Genomic DNA, 18,532 nt, shown 5'->3' with positions numbered 1-18,532 from the left:
GTTGCAGCATTTGCAAGTTAATTAATTTATATATTTTAATAGAAATAGAGATAACTAACTGAATACTAAATGATGGTGAAAGGATTTTTATTTTTTTAATTTTAATTTATTTTACCCTACAGCAACACAATATGTCCGCTACATATAAAGAAAATAAGAAAAGTCTAAGATTTTATAAAATTAGAGTTGATTCTGTTGTTGCAACAATCAACACGCTACAAAATTTCTGCTGTTGCAACCAAAATAATTGGTTGATGTAAACAAAACAGTTGTAATAACTGTAGCTCCTTTCTTAGTTGCTAGTTATCAGCAGAAATTTGTTAATTATCTTTCAAATGAAAGTAAAGATGATTTGATACATGTTGGCATAATTTAATATTTAAATAATTTTGAATGCAGTTTTATAAACATTTTATATATATGACTTGAACACTTTCATTTCGATACGATGTGAACGTGTTTGTATAACAAAACATATTGAAGTTGATATTGAAAAAAAACAACAGTATAATTATAATTGCAATTGTGCATTCTTTCAAAGAGTTCAATGTCAATGTTGGACCAGGCCTGTTGATTTTCAATATAAAAAACAGCTGCAACTAATACTACTCTTTTAAGAGTTACCAGTGGACATTCATTTTTTATTAATTTACATTAAAGAAAGTAAAATATATTACAATTTCATAACTTTAAATAGTTGCCAAAATAATTATTAGTAGATTTATTTGCTACTAATTTGTGATGACAATTTACTGAGAATAATATTGTTGGAATTTTTATAATTTTTTAACATAGAATTTTGTGTTGTGCACTATTTTCTATAAAGAATGTTGTTATTTTTATTATTTTCTAAAGAAAGAATTATTTTGAGCTTTTCTTTCTATTAAATTCTACAATAATTGTATTAAATTTTTAATATTGTTTAAAATTATTTTCAATAAACAAACATACAATGTTTATTTAAATATGCATTGCTATCTATTTCTTAAATAAACAATATTTTTATAAAAATGTCGTCATAATTTTGTATTAATAAAATAAGTGTTGATGATAGTAATAAAAATGCTGGTAGTGCTATTTAGTAATGCTAGGATCATGAAGAGAATCATCATCATTTGTCAATTTGTATTGTAAAAAATGTTTTAGATAAATCTATGAAAACGTTACAACAACTGATTCAAAATCATTAATAATAAAAACAAATAATGAAAGAAATAAAATAAAATAAAACAATCAGCAGGGTGTTATAATGTTGTACAAACAAACTGCATTTTGTTTAAATACACAACAACTGGTCATTCATTGTCCAGTTGGTATGGTCAGTTAGAGATGTCGTCTCATCTATTAATCATATTTACAATGATCATAAATTAATCCTTAAAATAAACAAACCGACACAAGTTTGTGCTTTTATAAATTTATGCATTTGAATTATTAATTTGTTATTTATTTAAATGATATTTTTCGGAATTTATATTATTCTTTTTAGAATTTTTTTCGTTTTTTAAACCCGAAATATGCAGATTTGTTTTATTGTTTTTGTTATCTAAACCTCCCTTCGGTTTGTCATGTTGCATCATATTCCTTTGTACACTTATCTAATTAATCATATTTTCCATTTGTTGTTGGGTTTCTGCAACATTTTTGTTGTGTTACTGTCACCAAATCACACCCTTTTTTGGTGGAATTGTTTGTTTAATGAGTATCATTGTAGTTTGTTTGACTTTAGAATTTTGCAAATTTTTAAATTACCAGGGTTGTACAGATTTCTTTAATGCTCTAGTGATTTCTATTGTCAGTTTATTTGCGCGCTTGTTTTGCATGAAGTGCAAATGTTGTTGAGTTTTGTTTTTTTTTTATTTTTTTGCCATATGAATATTTGATTATTGATTTGCAAAAAAAAACACGATATTTTTACTTGTAAACATTTTGTTGTTTAGGGATAATGAATATTTAAAAGGGACATTGATTGATACTGCTAACAGGATTACATGATATTGCGCCAGCTTAGTTGAAATATTAAAATTGACATATATTTGTCAAATGTTTAAGCCAACTGACAGTTAAAATTATGCAGATTCATGATAAATATATTAAGAACTGAAAAGAAACAAAGTGCGGATAAAATTGTTTTCCATTGAAAATAGTGGGGATAAGAATTGTTTAGAAAAATGTTTTATAAAAAAGGTATGGATAACAATGTTATAACCTAATAAAATTATACCATAAATTTATAGAAAATAGTTCGGATAACAACTATTCCATAAAAAATTGCACAGACAACAATATCTTCCATAGCAAATAGTTCGGATAATAATATTTTCTATAGAAAACATTATGAATAATCATGTTTTTTATACAAAACTTATTTTTTATATGTAAAAAGGTGCGAATAATACTTTTAGTAATAAAAAGTTGTAGATAACAATATTTTGTTATGTTACCTTTAGAAGTTTAGTGTTCTACATTAATTCTCATTGGATACATTAACACTTATCGTTTGATAGGAATTCCTACAAAAAATTGTCCACTGTACACCCTTTTCTCAAACTAATTGATTATCTACTGATAACAAAATTTGTTCGGATAAACATATTTTTCTTATAAAATCATGCGAATAAACACGCTTTCTTTCTGGGGGCGTGCAGTGTGCTCACAAGCTTTACATGGACCCACAGACGGACATAGCTAACTCGACAAAGTGATTTTGAGGCGATTTTTGGGTGTTATAAACATCAACACAAAAACATAACACCCTCCCACTATATGTGGGAGGGTGTTATGTTTTTGTTTTCTATAGAAAATATTCATTTGCAAAAATGTTGTTTATATATCTGGTACTAATATAGAAAATTCCTTTGAAAATATACAGTTCTAGCTTTCAACACCAGTATTGAGAATTTTTTCTTACAAATTGTTCAATCATTATTTTAACATTTCTAAAACTGCTGTAGTTATCCTATGTTATATGACAGCTAATATAATGAATTGATTTTTTATTTAACCCTTTTCTGCACGGTTAATTAAATAACAAAGCAAAAATGTTTTCTTAATGAATCTGTTTTTCAAACATTATACGCAGAAATATACAAAGATCGAACACCATGTTAACACATTTCAAACTTACTTCCGTTTTAGTGTTTGTTTTGTTGCTAGAGCACTTTCCAAAAAGGCGTAATGCATTTGAAGGATTTGTATAATCAATCAATCAATTCTGTTTTGGTGTTACAATTTTGGCACAATCATTCAACCAGATGATGAATTCATAAATTTAAATGTAAAATTATTCATCAAAAACAAATGGTGTTAAAGGTTTTTCTACTTTTCAGAAAATCATTTATCAAACACGAGTAGGAAACATTGAACTTTTAAGTAAATGTTTAACATGATCCTTTTTATTTACTCTTCTTTCCACTTTTATACACTAGAAGTTAAATCCTTTATAGAATCAACAAATTCAAATGAAAACATTGTGTTGCAATACGCTATAACCTACCGTAAGGTTGCAAGTATGTATGTATATAACAAAATGTGTGTAGGATATCTATCTTTCACACTATCATCCCCACTAGTAAACATACTTATGCAAATTTTTTAAGTCTCATATTTTTTTATATGGCATTATTGAGAATGTTTTATAAATTGTATATTGCGAATGAATTTCGAATTTGGTTGTAATGTAACTTAATATCTGTCAGTCTGACTGTCTGTCTGTTTGTATCTCACAATACATGTGTAGGGATGTCTGATTTTGTAAAACATGTAAATATCGATGTTAAATCATGCTATTACATCAATCCATCCATTATCCTTAATGCAAAAATACAGAAACAACAACAACTACATGAAAAAAGAAAGCAAAATAGAGTTCAAGAATTTGCATTAATTAAACTTCTCTGCCAATATTAAGTAGTAAAGAGACTTTGTAAAATAACTAAGATTGTGCGTACGTTTAGTGTTACCAGTAGGGAACCTTCATCATATGAAATTACAGTTGACACATAGGATGAGAGTTAATTTTTATAATTTTTAATGAACTTCATGATGTCGATAATGAAGATAAAGAATTCACTTAATGAAATTCATTAACATACAACGAAACAAAAATAAAAAATAATGTTTAAAAATGTAAGAGAATAAAAACAAAAAAAAAAACAAAAAACAGGAGCTAAGGAGCCTTTTCAGCTATATTTAGCAGTAATTTGCTGCTAGTCACTTAGTCTGTGTAGGCTCTGAAATAGTGTTTATATTCACTCATACATTTTGCTTTTCTTTTCATTTTATTTATTTATTATTTTCTCCCTTTATCATTTATTATGTAAATAAATATGTATATATAACAAAAAAAAATGATGTCTTCCTTAAAGGCCACACACAAAATGTTTAACTTATTTGTGTGTAAGTAGCTGTATGTAGGCAAAAACGGAAATTAAACTTTTTCTCTTTCGTAAGCAAAAAAAAAGCAACCAATTTAGTTATTTAATATTTAAAGTAAAAAGTTTTTTCCTTATTTTATTTATAGCCTCCCAAGAAGCCTACACAACATTCAATCCTTGATAATCCCTAAATCCCACTTTGTGCAAAGTAAATGTTTGTAAATATGTATGAATATTTTAAAGTTTTATTAGATTTTATTTTGCATGTAAATTGATGAAGTTTTAAAATATTTTATTTTTAATTTCATTAGTTGTCATATGAATTAAGATAATATTTTTTCTTAGAAATTATTTCTAAATTTTTTAATAGGAAAGTTCGGACATTTCCTTGTATGAGTTGAAGATGAAAAAAATAATTAAATTAATTTATTTGATCTATGTCCTGTTTTTGCAACCTCGTTAGCGATGCAGTTGCATATAGAATATAATAATTATAATATATAATTATGTCCGACATACCAGAAGTAATATGACGGGTGTATCCATAGAGTAAAAGAAATATAGACGCCTAGCACCTAAGTGTTTAAAATTGTTCAATATCATCCGTTGTCGAAGTATACATACTAAATTTTATAACCATCTGTTGTCGAAATGTGAACAAAAGTGGTAAGCTTATTTCTGATCACGAATTGTTGTCAATAGGGTTGCCGTACGTATGTATATACTTGGAAAACAGATGTTATTGAGAAATGATGAACACTTGGGTGTCAATTTGTTACCAGGCGTGTAAAACCGTGTACACCTGACCTGGTTAAAAATCACTATATATGTATTTTATATCTTACAATACCGGGGTCACGAATACTTTTAAGCGCACGAAAATATATTCCGGAAATATGTTTGTATATGATGTATAGCCAGAGTTTGCCCCCAAAACATAATTTTTCATAATTCATATCTACTAACTTTTATTAAAATCAGTTAAAGAACATATTTTCTTTAAATAAATGTAAAACCGGATTTTAATCAATTTTAATGATTTATTTACAAACATTACATAAAACATATCCTTTTAATTTGTTTATACGAAAACTGCTCCAGAAAAAAGTTAACAAGTCCAACAACAACTTTTTTATAATATACAGCACAAGTTCATTTATCTCTTTTTACACAATTATTTTAATGAACTTTTTCATAAACTACTTAAAAAAATAACTAAACAACCCGAAAAGGAACATAAATATTTCATCCTACTCGTACATCATCAACATTGTGACAGTTTACAAGAGGCAGACACTCTTTTTTTCAAAACGCAAGCGCACGCACGAGTCAACATCAATATTTTGTTGTTAAAAAAAAAAACAAGTTACAACGCCAACAATTGTTTAATAAAAACAACTGAAAAATTTATCATAAATCCAGCAAAGTTACTATTAAAAACAGAACGACCCAGTACAGCAACCCTTAAATTTCAAAATTCATTACAGCACGCTGTCAGACGTCAGGGGTAAAATGAAAAACAGGATTGAATGTAGGAAATATTTTTGACATTTCTGACACGAGTTCATCAATTTTAGCAACTCTTTAGCTGAGTTTTGGGTTGATTTCTTTTCTCTCCACCGTTACTCTATTTTTAATGCAAAATTAGCTCAAGACAGATCACACAGTTACCACGCTCACGATTATTTCCATACAATACCAATTTGTCATGCTTTTTGGTATTACAATGCAACACAATCATATACGTAAATTTTAAATACAAAATTTAAACTTTTTTCTTTTGTTTTTGAAAAGAAATTCGTCATACTTGTCATAGTTGTACGTTGTAGTATGACGGGGAACATGCGTCTAAAATATCAATCCTGGCAGCAAAACACTCCATAATCGTTGTAGTAGTTATTTTTGGTTTATAATTCAAAAACTTACACTGATAATCTGCCTTCAAAAATCAAAAATATGCAAATTTGTTGGAAGTCTATTCCTGTTGCAAAGCATCTCATTTTTCATTGAGATCTCTAAGCTGACGACCGACAATTTTTCTGCATATATTTGGAAAAAAAGTGTACGACAAATAAATTTAAGTATTGTTTTACAATTTCCTTGTGTAGTTAAATTTACATAAAATGTTTTATATTTGTATTTAATCGGAGAGTTGGATATTTTAAAATTTATTATGAAAGTAGTAGTTTTGCTGTTTTGTTGGTGTGGTCGATGGTCGTGATTGCGATTATTTCTGTGATTGGTAATAAAATTTCAATCAAAATTTAAATTTCTTGTAGTATTTGTTATTGTTTTCCATAAAGTGTTGTAAAGTTTTCAACGAACGTAATTTAACAAATTTTTAATTAATCACCAACAACTTATATTTGCTTTTTTTTTGTTTATAATCATTTGATTTAATTTATGAAATGTGAAATAAAGTTTAATGAATTTCTTTACAAAAAAAGTGCCGCCAATAAAAATGTTTGTGGTATTTTTAAATGAATTAAATAAATACGAAATATATTAACACTAGTTGTTACGGCAATATTTTAGAAGTTTTACGAAAATCTCAAACAAAGTAAAATTTTTAATACATATCAATTTTTGATGGGGAAGTTTTCAGATTTTAAAGAATTTGTTAAGTGGAAAATATGAAAATAATTCCGTTTGTAATCGAAGTGGAATTTTAAGACAGAGGTAAATGTTAGGCTGAACGTAGTATATATTACAATATCACATCCGATGCCGTTATTGGAAGTATTGTGCTATTCTCTACATGTAAAAGGAAGGGGAAAAATTTATATATTGACTTTAATGATATTGTTGTTCAATGCTTAAAAGCTATATTTTTCAGGACGTAGTTTATTAGATTTTCCAATCAGTGTTCCCGAGGGAGGTATCATATGTATATTTTAACTTGTAACATATTACTTAACTTACGTGCAAAATTAATTTGAAATCCAATCGCAGATAAAATCTAAATATTTATTTTCCTTCCTAGGCCAAACCGACCATACTTTCAGTTTCTAATTCACATTCAGTTTGGTTTTTTGTTCCAAAAAATTACACATGTTTAAAAACAAAACCAAATAAAATGTTTAATCGCGCTGTGGTTTTAATAGTGTTAACATCAAAAATGTCGGTCGATTTATATCTTTCTTCCATTTGTTGCTTATTAAAACAAACAAAATCGAAACTAATTTAAATAAATTTATTTATTATTGATTAATTTTTGTTTCTCTTTTTTCACTTTATTTATAGACCGCATCCAACAAATTATATGTGTATATGAGTGTTTGTAATCCCAACTTGAAAAAAAAAATTAAAATAATTTATACAAAATTGTACTGTTAAAATCAGTAGTTGGATTACGTTACAAATATCAACGTTTACCAGTCATTTATAAACTAAATACTACAACCAGTAGTAGTAAACAGCAAGCATGCTGTTTCTAAAAGGTGAGTGAAATAAATTTTATGTTTTTCTTATAATTTTATGACATAATTTTTAAAAATTCAAAAAAAAAAACCCAAAAAGTAACATTTCCATTTCATTAAATTATTACAAAGTAATAAAATTTTCTTAATGGTTCGAATTTGCTTGTTTTTTAATGTGTAAAATTAATTTTCTTACAAGACAAAGATTTACACAAAGAAACAAATTTGAATACAAGTCTTTAAAATGTCAATTTTTCTCATAATGAGCATCATGTGGTTGATAAATGCAATGAAGTGCAACCAACTACATTTTATTATTCAATATTGATCATGAAAAAACACACCCTTAATTTTAAAGATTAAATATTCATCATTATTTCTTTCTGTGTATTCGACCATTTGCAACATGTTGGTAATAATGTTGTATTATACTTATGCTGCAGCTAGCTTCAAACAAGTTGGCTTTGGTGTTAGTTTGTGACTTAAATCATGTTGTGTGTGAGTTATAAAACTGGTTGCAGCCCAGTTGTAACATGATCTTTTTGAAACATGTTCGCTGTGCAACATTTTGTTTTAAAATTACCCTTTTTTGTAAATGTTTAAAATGGGTTTGAACTATAAATCAATGTTTTATTTTTATGTTATCCCATAAAATGTATCCAAATGTCGTTTTGAAGTATGTGTAACATTATGAGTCATTATTAGAAGAGTTACGATTTCAAGTTATGATCTGAATTTTGAAAAAAGGATCACAAAATTCAAACACTTAAATTTTTCTGATTTTGTTCCTTTTCAATTGCTTTTTTAAGTGATATTCTCTTCATGTCTTAAATGTATTGAGTGTTAAACGTAAATTGTTTCAATATGCTTGAAATTTTTAATTAAAATTTTAGTACAAGATGTAAGTAAAGAGTTCAGAAAACTGTATAATGAAATTATTTGTACAATGAGTTTAGTAGAATGAACTAGCATTGCTAGTTTTACTAAAAAATATTGAACTGAAAAATATAATTTTAACATTTTTAGCTTGCTGAAATTTGAAAAGAAAGTAAAGTGTTGAATAAATAAGCTAAGTTCTTGTTTAAATAGAAAACATCTGGATTTTGTGTTATAGAAAAAGAAAATTTCGATTTTGTTTTATGCTTCAATCTACATTCACTTATTAAAGTAACAAACCAATTTAAAATTTATTTTATATAAATAGTTGCAACCCTTTTTCCTTTTTCCTCAAAACAAACCTTTTAATTTCTGCCAAATTTCAAACATCCCGCACAAAAACAAACACAGCACATTAATGAAAAGAAAAACATAATACAGATTTTACAAAATTTTTTCTACCAAAACCTTACTCCCCCCCCCCCAAAAAAAAAATCAAAAATAATTCTCACTTTTAACAATGATTGACTAAATCATCGTATCGATGTCAATGACTTTTTGTTAATGAACGTACACATCCATCCGTACATAAGTAAATACAACGTTTATACATGAAGGAGTATAGAACAAGGAAGAGAAAGGACATTGCCAAAAGAAAGGAAAGGTACAAAAATAAGGATATAAAGCACTTTTAGCTTGAAAAATATTGCTCTTGTTTTGTAAAGCATTTCCGGTTTGAAACATTATAAATATTTGCGCGTGTTTTTGTGTTGGTAAATATTTATTTAATCATTAAAAGAGTAAGACTTTTTTTGCATTATTTGTGCCAAAAAGGGGAAAAAGTTGTTAATGTTCTTGGAAAAAAATTAAAAATATGAGGGTGGTTTTGTTTGTTTTTTGTAGTAAAAAATCAATGTTATTTTTTCTTAATTTTTTAGCTATCAAATCTGCTAATTTTAATGATGTTAAAAAAACAACGTTTTTATATTACTTTTTAATGAATTTTAAAATGTTTATTTAAATTTTATATTTTTAGTTTTAAGAAACCAATTAAATTTATGTTATATGTGCACCATAATCTTATAAGGTGTTAAGTTAATAGGTTATAAAGTTTGTAACGTTGTAAGATAAAAATTTCTTAATCAGACTTCATTTCCAAAAAAACTAAAATTATTGGAATTTTATTACATTTTTACAAAAGCCTCTATCAGACGATAGCAATTTTATTTTTTTGAAGGCATTTTAAAGTCTACTTTAATCCATTATTGTAAATCTTATCTAGTTATATACAATGCTCACTATTTGTTTGGTTTTATTGGCGTATGGTCATATAAACTTAAGCAGAAAAACATCAAAATCAACGCCCGCATTAAATTGTAAATTTGTCATTTTAATGTTGTTTTTGCTAGTGTGTTGCTTTGGACTTTTAAAGTTGCAACGTGCGGTATTTAAAAAACATTATTTCCGTTAAATGTGTGTTTGTTGTTTTTTTTTAATTTTTGTTGTTACCTAAATAGTATTTCAGTTATTTTTTTTCTCTCTAAAATCCCAAGACAAGCTGTAGATTAATTAATTACTTTGAGACATACGATTGACTTGAAATCGCCACCGCCGCCACCACCACAAGTCAATAGCGGTTGATCGGTTGTTCGATCTTGTTGCATAAAAAAATCGACAAAATAAAAACATGTTACAAAAGGTGCGCATATAAATAAAATGATTTTATTTCAAAGTAAAAAATAATAAAAAAAGTTCATAAAAAATAAAACAACAACAACTGCACACTTATATCAAGGTATTTAAATCACAACAAGTGCACCCAACCCACGAGACAATGTCAATCGATATGAAGTAAAAAAAAAACTACAACAATAATTTCCATTACAAGGTGTTACTTTATGGACATAACGAAATTTTAATTTGTTTTTAATAAATAGCTTGTGTTTTCTGTTGAGTTTTTTTTTTTAATAAACCTTAAAAACAGGTTATTAAATTTTAACGATCTTTGAAGAATACATTACTAAAGATGAGCTACTTTTTGCAAAATTTCAAGGACTAAGGTTTTTAATATAAATACATTTTACTTGATATGTGATTGAGGCAAAATTACTGCAGTTTTTTTAAAATACTGATCAAAAAAGGAATAATTAAAGTATTCCAAATTATTCTCTATCGATAGTTTTTTTGGCATTAAAATAGGCAATACTAATCCACGATTTCATCTAAACTCCAAGATTGAAATCATAATTATTTTGTTTAACATTATCTTGGGTATGATTAGATGAAATAAACAAAGTCGATAAAAACCAAAAGATTTCTTCCTAATTTCATGATGATTGCCATATATTTCCTATAACAGTTTAGTTTCAATAAATTCTTTTTAGATTATGAAATTAACATAAAATTATTTAAATTAAAATTATTTGTTTTAAAAAATTAATCACTATTTAAAATTCTAAATGAATCGATCTACATATAACATAGTAAAACTAGGAATTATAAAAACTTCAAGTTAAGTTAAATACTTAACAAAGTTTACTAGTTGCTGCTAATGGTTTTGCAAATTTTCATAGTTTTTTGTCAATCTAACACATATCGTACTACAAATGTTAGTAAGAAAATGAACGAATATTACAAGTGTTCTTTTTTTGTAAAATTTCTTTTAAATTACATTCTAATCTTAAACTCCTTATAAATCTTCATCAAAAATATATTTATTTTTTCTTCAAACAAATGAACAGTAAGACTTAAGTTTTTCTTACTATTATTCAGCTTTTCCTGAATAGATTTCACTCACAAAAGCAAACAAAGCATAAAAACAACCCCTTAAGTTGTTCTTTAACTGTTGCAGTAGTTATAGTCGCGTATCACTGTGTCAAACATAAAAAAGAAAGAAAAACTTTACTCAACAAAAAAACTGTGTCATAGGAAATTCTTATTGTATTTGAATTTTTTCCATTGTTTGCTAAACAGAAAATCATTTTTCTTATTTTTTTCTTACCCTTTTTTCAGCTCAACAAACTTTCTTTCTTAGAAGATTGTTTTGTGGGAAAAGTATAGAGAAAGGAAAATAAGTGTTAATAGTTTAGATTGATTTTGTTATTGTTGTTGATTTGTATGCTAAAAAGTTTATTTTTTTAACAATTGATTGTTTTTTGATTTTTCTTTCTTTCCTTACAATCATTTGTATTGACTTGTCATGGGAATTGTAACAATTAGATTTATATTCATTATAAATATGAATAACTAAATACTTATATTTACACAAAATTCACACACTTATGTACGTATATAAACGTATAAATATTTAACACAATAAATATTTGTTTGTTACAACAATACACGCCGATTTTAAACAATACATTGTAGTGTAATCAACAAACAAATTTGATTTATATGAATTTAAATTAGCAACAAAAAACATGAAAACTTTGACTTATATTTAGCTGTCATTGTTTTGACACAGTGGGTAAGAAATAAAAGTCAAAAATATAATAGGGTTAGATTGTGTTTTAAACTAGGCCTTTTATTGTATAAATGAAAGTTTGTTAATGTTGATACACTGGTTAAAAATTGAAGTTGAGTATACTTTTGGGCTGATTAATTTTTTAATTAATTTTTTTAATTAATTTTTTAATCTTTAAAATTTAAAAAAATGTTTGTTATCCTGTATCGTTGATTTTGTTCAGTATATAGTCCGAATTATAAGTTTTTGGATTAGTCAACTTTAATGCCCCCATTGTTCGTGATTTTTTCGTATCTTTTTCATAAAATTTTGAATCCTTATGGAGATGTCTGTAGGTCAGGATTTCGAAAAAATGACTACACAAATTATTTCATTACATGGTCAGTTACAATTACTTTAAATTGTAATTGGTAAAGTTTTATTTACTTTTACTTCGGATGTAATTATAATCAAAAATATTATCATTACATGGTAAGGTAACTTATGCCTTGTACCTTTGAATATATTATTTCACAATTTTGTAATTATTTTCAAATATACTCTTTTATATTCTCTTACAAATAATTTCTCTGTATTAAAATTAATCATAAGTGGAATTGTTCGCTAGAATTATCATTAAAATTCTATAATTAATCTTTCAAAAATAGGTTTTTAAAGATTTTTTAAATCAATTATTTTTTTATTCTTTTTTACATTTTGTTCAAATTTTGCCCTTGTTAATGATTTAGAAAACTGACTATTGTTGAAAAAACTTTCTAAATACAAAATTAATTAAGATGTTAGTAGTTTTACCTTGATTTCAAAAAATCTATATATTTTGTAATTTGACCCAAAATTATTAGCAATTTTAGACATTTGCTAACGAGTAAACTCGAAAAACAAGAAAAAAATCAAATATTTAAAAACATTTTTTTGACATTTATTATTTAATGAGATCATTAGCAGATACACCCCAGTTTCCTTTTTTGCATATTTTACCTCCATAAAATTTTGTTGTTGTTTTTATTTTGGCGTATGCAAAATTCACCCTCTTGTCATGACAAAAAATGCCACTATTCTTTCTTGTGGCGGATGAATGAAATGGGTCACAATTGTCGTTGTCGATCTGCCTGTGCGTGTTGCAGCATACCGGCTGTAAAATGTGGTGCTGCAGCAAATAAAATTGTATGCAATTTTGCAAAATTATAAAAATGTGTATTAAAATCTGTCATTTAGTTTTTTTTATGCTATTTTGCATATCAAATTCATATTAAAGCAATGACGAGGATGATGATGGTGATTTTTGTGACGACAATGGCAAGGGGAGTTACGCATGCAAATATTTACGAGTATTTTATTCAAACTTGGTTTTTAGTTTTTGTCTTTTTGGTTCCTTTTTTTCATTTGTTCTCCTGTCATTGTTTGTCTGGCTGTGGCTTGACAGTTGTGCCATAAATTTAACATTGATAAAGTGCAATAACTTTTTTAAGAATCTCCTTTTTTTTGACATTTTGCACATTTTTCCTACTTGGGACGCCTTTCCAAAAGTGGGCATGCAAAATATAATTTTTAATGGTTTCAAGGACATTTTTAATGATACATTTTTTGTATAGTATAGTTAACTAAATGGGTGCTGTTTGAAATTTGCATATTTAATTATTTTTGTTCATTGTAAATTTTATTTGGTTCATTTTTATTCAAGAACCGTAGAAAATTTGTAAAAAAGTGTTTGTTGGTTGACTATTTGTTTAGAAGGAGTAGATCATGAATATGAAATAAAAGAATTTGTTAAGCTTGTCATAATAATTCACAAGTTGAATATTTAATTATATTTAATATTTGTTTAATTAAGTGCAGAGCATCGAAAGAAAAATTTTTGCAAAGTCTGAAAAAGGTAAAAAGTTTTTATTGTAGATGGATCAGACAGGAGGTTGTAAATATTTTGGGAATTCTCCACCACGATTATTCTTTCAAAATGGTGTCACATTCGTCACACAAACATGACATTTTTAGTCAATATACTTTCTGTTGTTGATTTTTCATAAAAAATATGACCATTGAATATTGTTTCCTAAATATTCTGTTAAATTGATTGCTTCGTAAATAAGTTTTAACAATAAAAATATAAATTTTATTTGTAACCTCATTTCTTTTCCCTTTAAAAGGGAAATAATACTTTTTAAAAGCATGTATTATTTCATAACTTGTTACCTTTAACCTTTTCAATTTCTTTTTCAACGTTTTATAGACGCTAAGTAGTTTTATAAGGCAAAACTTGTTTTTTTGTTGTTTCATAGAAATTGAAAACAATAGTTTGAGAGCAAAAAAAAACACTCATAAATATTATCTTTAAATATCCTTTTTAGACGTCAAAATGTCTCCAATTTATAAGATTTTATTCTTTTTCACAAATTTTGCAAAAACAACGTTTTTTTATTAAACGTAAATACCATTTTTATTAAGAAAAATCTTTGACGTTTTATATTTGTGTCCTTTTAAATTCGCAACAGTTTGTTGGAAGGGTAAAACGGCGGCACAAAAAAAGACAAAAGAGAAATCAATATCTCTTTATTTTAGAAATTTTTTATAGTAAAATCGCAAAAGTAGTTCGTTTTCTTAAAGGATGATGCCAAATTGATAAGGAAGTTAGTTCACGTATATGTTCATATGTGTTAGTATGTGTTAGTGGTAAACATGTCATTGTTATTGTAGTTGTAAGTATTTTTTCTGTTTCTGTACAATGGCAACTAAACACCCGCCACTTTTTTGTTGTCGGCGCCATTTCTATTGTTATGTTTGTCTCCTTTGACTTCTTTTTATGTAACAAATACTTTTAGTATTTTTTACTTTTTACATCCTTTTTTCTATTTTGCCCGACTTACTTACGACGTTGACATCTATAGCATTTTTGTGTTATTCATTTTTTTCTTCTCCGTTACTGGTTTTTATGGTGATGGCCATTAGTCTCGGAAAGACTTGATGTTGCAAATATGGTTATGTGTATGTGTGTTTAATTTTATTAGTATGAGTGCTTGTTTGTGTTACATTAACCTATTATCTTGTTTTGTTTTGTTGTTGTTTTTCTTTTATGATTTATAATGGTGTAAAAAACACGAGTCTCTTAAAAGCCTCATGTTGCAAGTTGTAACTGTGCTGATCGTAGTTTACTTTACTACATTTCCATTATGGGGTCATATCAGAGGTCACCCTATTTTATATAATGTTACAAATTTTTGTCTCTGTATTTATAAGTCTAGACATTTGTTAATCTTTTAGATTAGCTTAATCCGGGCGTAAATTGAAATTAACAGACCAAAAGTAAATATAATATAAGATTTGTTTGTGATTTGGTAGTATTTTTGAGATAAATTATATTAAAGAAAATATGAACGAAACTTTTCTAATAAGTTTTATAAAATAGAACAAGTTAAGAATAGAAATATATACTTGTTTGGCTAAAATTCAACCTGTGCTAAGATTATAGAGTAAACCATCATTAAAACGGACAGTTTAACCGTGGTATATATCTACAATCAGGCATGTGGTTAAGGAACTAGGTGAGAGGAACTAGTTTTGCCCTGAACGTCGATAACATTTTTGCTTACTTCATTTTAGGGAGAAGCATTTTCGTTGAATCTGATAATTTTTGATATCTTGAACGAAGAATGTAGAATGTTATAGCCACTATATGACTAAATCTTTAAATCATTTTGCAATACCTTCGCATTACATGTAGGGATACAGTCATAAAAAATACATTTGTATTATAGTACATACATATGTATAAAGACTATGATATCATTTTCCCATGAAATGGATTTTTATAACCAACATGCTAAAGCGAGAAATATAGGCTTAATAAAAAATGTATAAAAATAGACTCTATATTAAACAAAATTCAATTTATTGAACGTGAATAAACAGTTTAACAAAAAAATGCTAAAGTAAAAATTGATCCTATGGATTCTCTTATAAAACCGCATCTGCATGCCTCAATTTATGGTGTGTTGACACATGTGTCAACGCGTCTTTAATAGCGCAAAAACACAACAACAAAATACCACGATACCAACAATGGGTTTATGGTCTGTTGATGTTTTAGTTTTTTTTTTTTTGTTTTTTCTGTCGGTTGACAAAAGATGGACACTTTAAAACCAAGCTACTGGGGCCAATGCTTTTGATAAACTACCTAAACTGACCACAGGATTAACACTAAAGCCCTGGATGGATGATTTTATGGATGATACACCATAATTGTTCAATGGTTGGCAACAATTTCTTAGCTGGCTGGCTCATCTGTTTCTGTTTTGTTCTTTTATTTGCAGGCTTACGGATGTATTCAATGGTGGTGGAATTCCACTTCATTGTGACGTGATGAAGGTCAGTTTTATGTTCATAGCAAGAGGAAAAACAGCTGCTCTGTAGGTATTTTCGTTTTCTACGCTGACATAACACTCAACCTTTCAACGTCCAAAAAGGGAGTTGGCAAAATAATGTTTTGCACTTTTTCACTGTCATTTCCCGCTTGATTGTTGTATTTATTTGCAAAACGGGACACCACCAGTTGTGTCTGTGTGAATTCTTGTTGTAAGAAACTCATAATGTTTAGTGTTGAATTTTTGTAATTTCCTTAAATGTTTTTCTTGCATTTTTTCTGTTTTTTTAAATTTTTTCAATTTAATTTTTAAGCTCTTTCGGTCTTGTTGCCATGTTTGTCTTTTATTTTAAACCCATAATGTTTTTGTTAGCAGATCTTCTTACTTTTCACTTTTTTTGCTTGGAATTGTATAAAAGAAAAATAAACGTAAAAATCCATCTTGATTGTTGGGATTAAAGCTCAGTTCGCGGAATGAATAAAGTTTAGTTCAGCAATCCCCTAAGAACAAATGTACTTACAAAGAATTTTAGTATTTTCTTTTTTACGTAGGTTGTTAGAGAAATATTTTGGAAGTAATTGTTTTGTCCATCAGTTGAAAGTAAATTATCAAAACTCGGAGATAGTTTTTATGGACCAAAAAATCTGTCCAATATAATTATATTAACATTTTCCTACAACCCTCCTTTGCACATAAAACTCGGTATAAAAAGCCCCATTCGTATTCCCAAATGGCAGACCCATCTACAACAGTAGCAAACACAATATTATTTTTAAACTTTATAGTTTTTCGTTAACAAACAGGGATGGGAAATTAAATTTATAAATTATAACAAAAAGTTACAACGAACCCTCTTAATTTTGATTAAAATACTTTTGGATGGTAAATACTATTAAATTTTACAATACTTATATACATTTTTATTTTACAACTTTTCCAATCCTGACGACAACAGATACTTTTCATACTTTAAAGTTTAAACTTAATATAAAACCTTTAATTTCTTTGCCTTTAGTTGTTTTGGCCACAAATGACAACTAAACTGTTGTCCTTCTCTTAATCGCTGTTCTTAAGACACGAATAAGGAAAGAGTGAGGAAAAAGGGAAAAACAAATACGAAATATAATTAATTTAAGCAGATTTTCCAAAAACTTGGTCACAAATTACAAGATTTTTGCGCAAATAAACAGACTATTTTATGATTACTAAGATATATGTTGGAAGCAAAATATGCTTTTTGACAATGAAAATCAGTTTAAAAATCAACGGAAATCTAAAGTTAAAAACTAATTATAACAGCGGACTTTAAGACTTAAATAAAACAATAAGTTTAAGGATTTGTTTTTCAACTTTAAGTATTAGTCAGCAGTAAAAGTTTTATTTGCTTTAAATTGGCTCAAGTTAATGAAGTTATAAAATGTAGCCTACTTCTAGGTTTTAGCAATCATCATCATTACAAGAATAGAAACAAACATCTGATGACTGCTTGTGGCAGTTTGTTGTTTGATAAAAGTGTAAAAAGTTGAAAACAGTTGTTAAGACAAATTTGTCAGCAGAAATCTATTAAGACCCTTTTCACAGCATGTTGTAGTCCCTTTTAAAACACACGCTCTTTCATTCAATCATAAATACCAACTAACTGGTCCAGAACTGTCATTGATATTGTATTTTTTTTTTCTTTTCAAAGGATACGTTCCAATTTATTTACCAACATCAGCAAACCGTATGGTTGACATGATAATAATAATTAAAGTTGAATTAGAATGGAAAAGATATTAGTTAGTTTTAATTATTTTGAAAAGATATTTAAGGCATTTCATGTATTTGTTGTAATCGTAACACATCTTATTTAGTTGCTGCTGTAACTGACTTTTATAGTCTACAAAAGGAGAAATAAAGTCACCAGTCATTTTCCGTTATCATTACGAAAATGAAAAGTGACCAAAAGGCATGTCACTGCTGTTGTCAAATGTCCAACTGACATTTATTTGAAATCTGTTTTTAAAAATATATTTGTATACAACTACAACAAAATGTACA

General features: G+C 27.1%; 1 protein-coding gene across 1 annotated transcript in view; it reads left to right on the top strand.

Annotated features, from left to right (window-relative positions):
* Nucleotides 1-18,532, top strand: part of LOC111688439 (rap1 GTPase-activating protein 1) — a 208,451-nt gene that overhangs the window by 72,341 nt on the left and 117,578 nt on the right. Inside the window, exon 2 of the mRNA XM_046946532.1 lies at nucleotides 7,620-7,816. The gene's annotated coding sequence lies outside the window, so the exon portion shown is untranslated. The remainder of the gene's footprint in view (nucleotides 1-7,619; nucleotides 7,817-18,532) is intronic.

This window comes from Lucilia cuprina, chromosome 2, assembly GCF_022045245.1.
Source record: "Lucilia cuprina isolate Lc7/37 chromosome 2, ASM2204524v1, whole genome shotgun sequence".
Lineage (NCBI taxonomy): Eukaryota > Metazoa > Arthropoda > Insecta > Diptera > Calliphoridae > Lucilia > Lucilia cuprina.
Note: the sequence above shows the minus strand (reverse complement) of the source record. Positions and strands in the feature narration are given on the sequence as shown.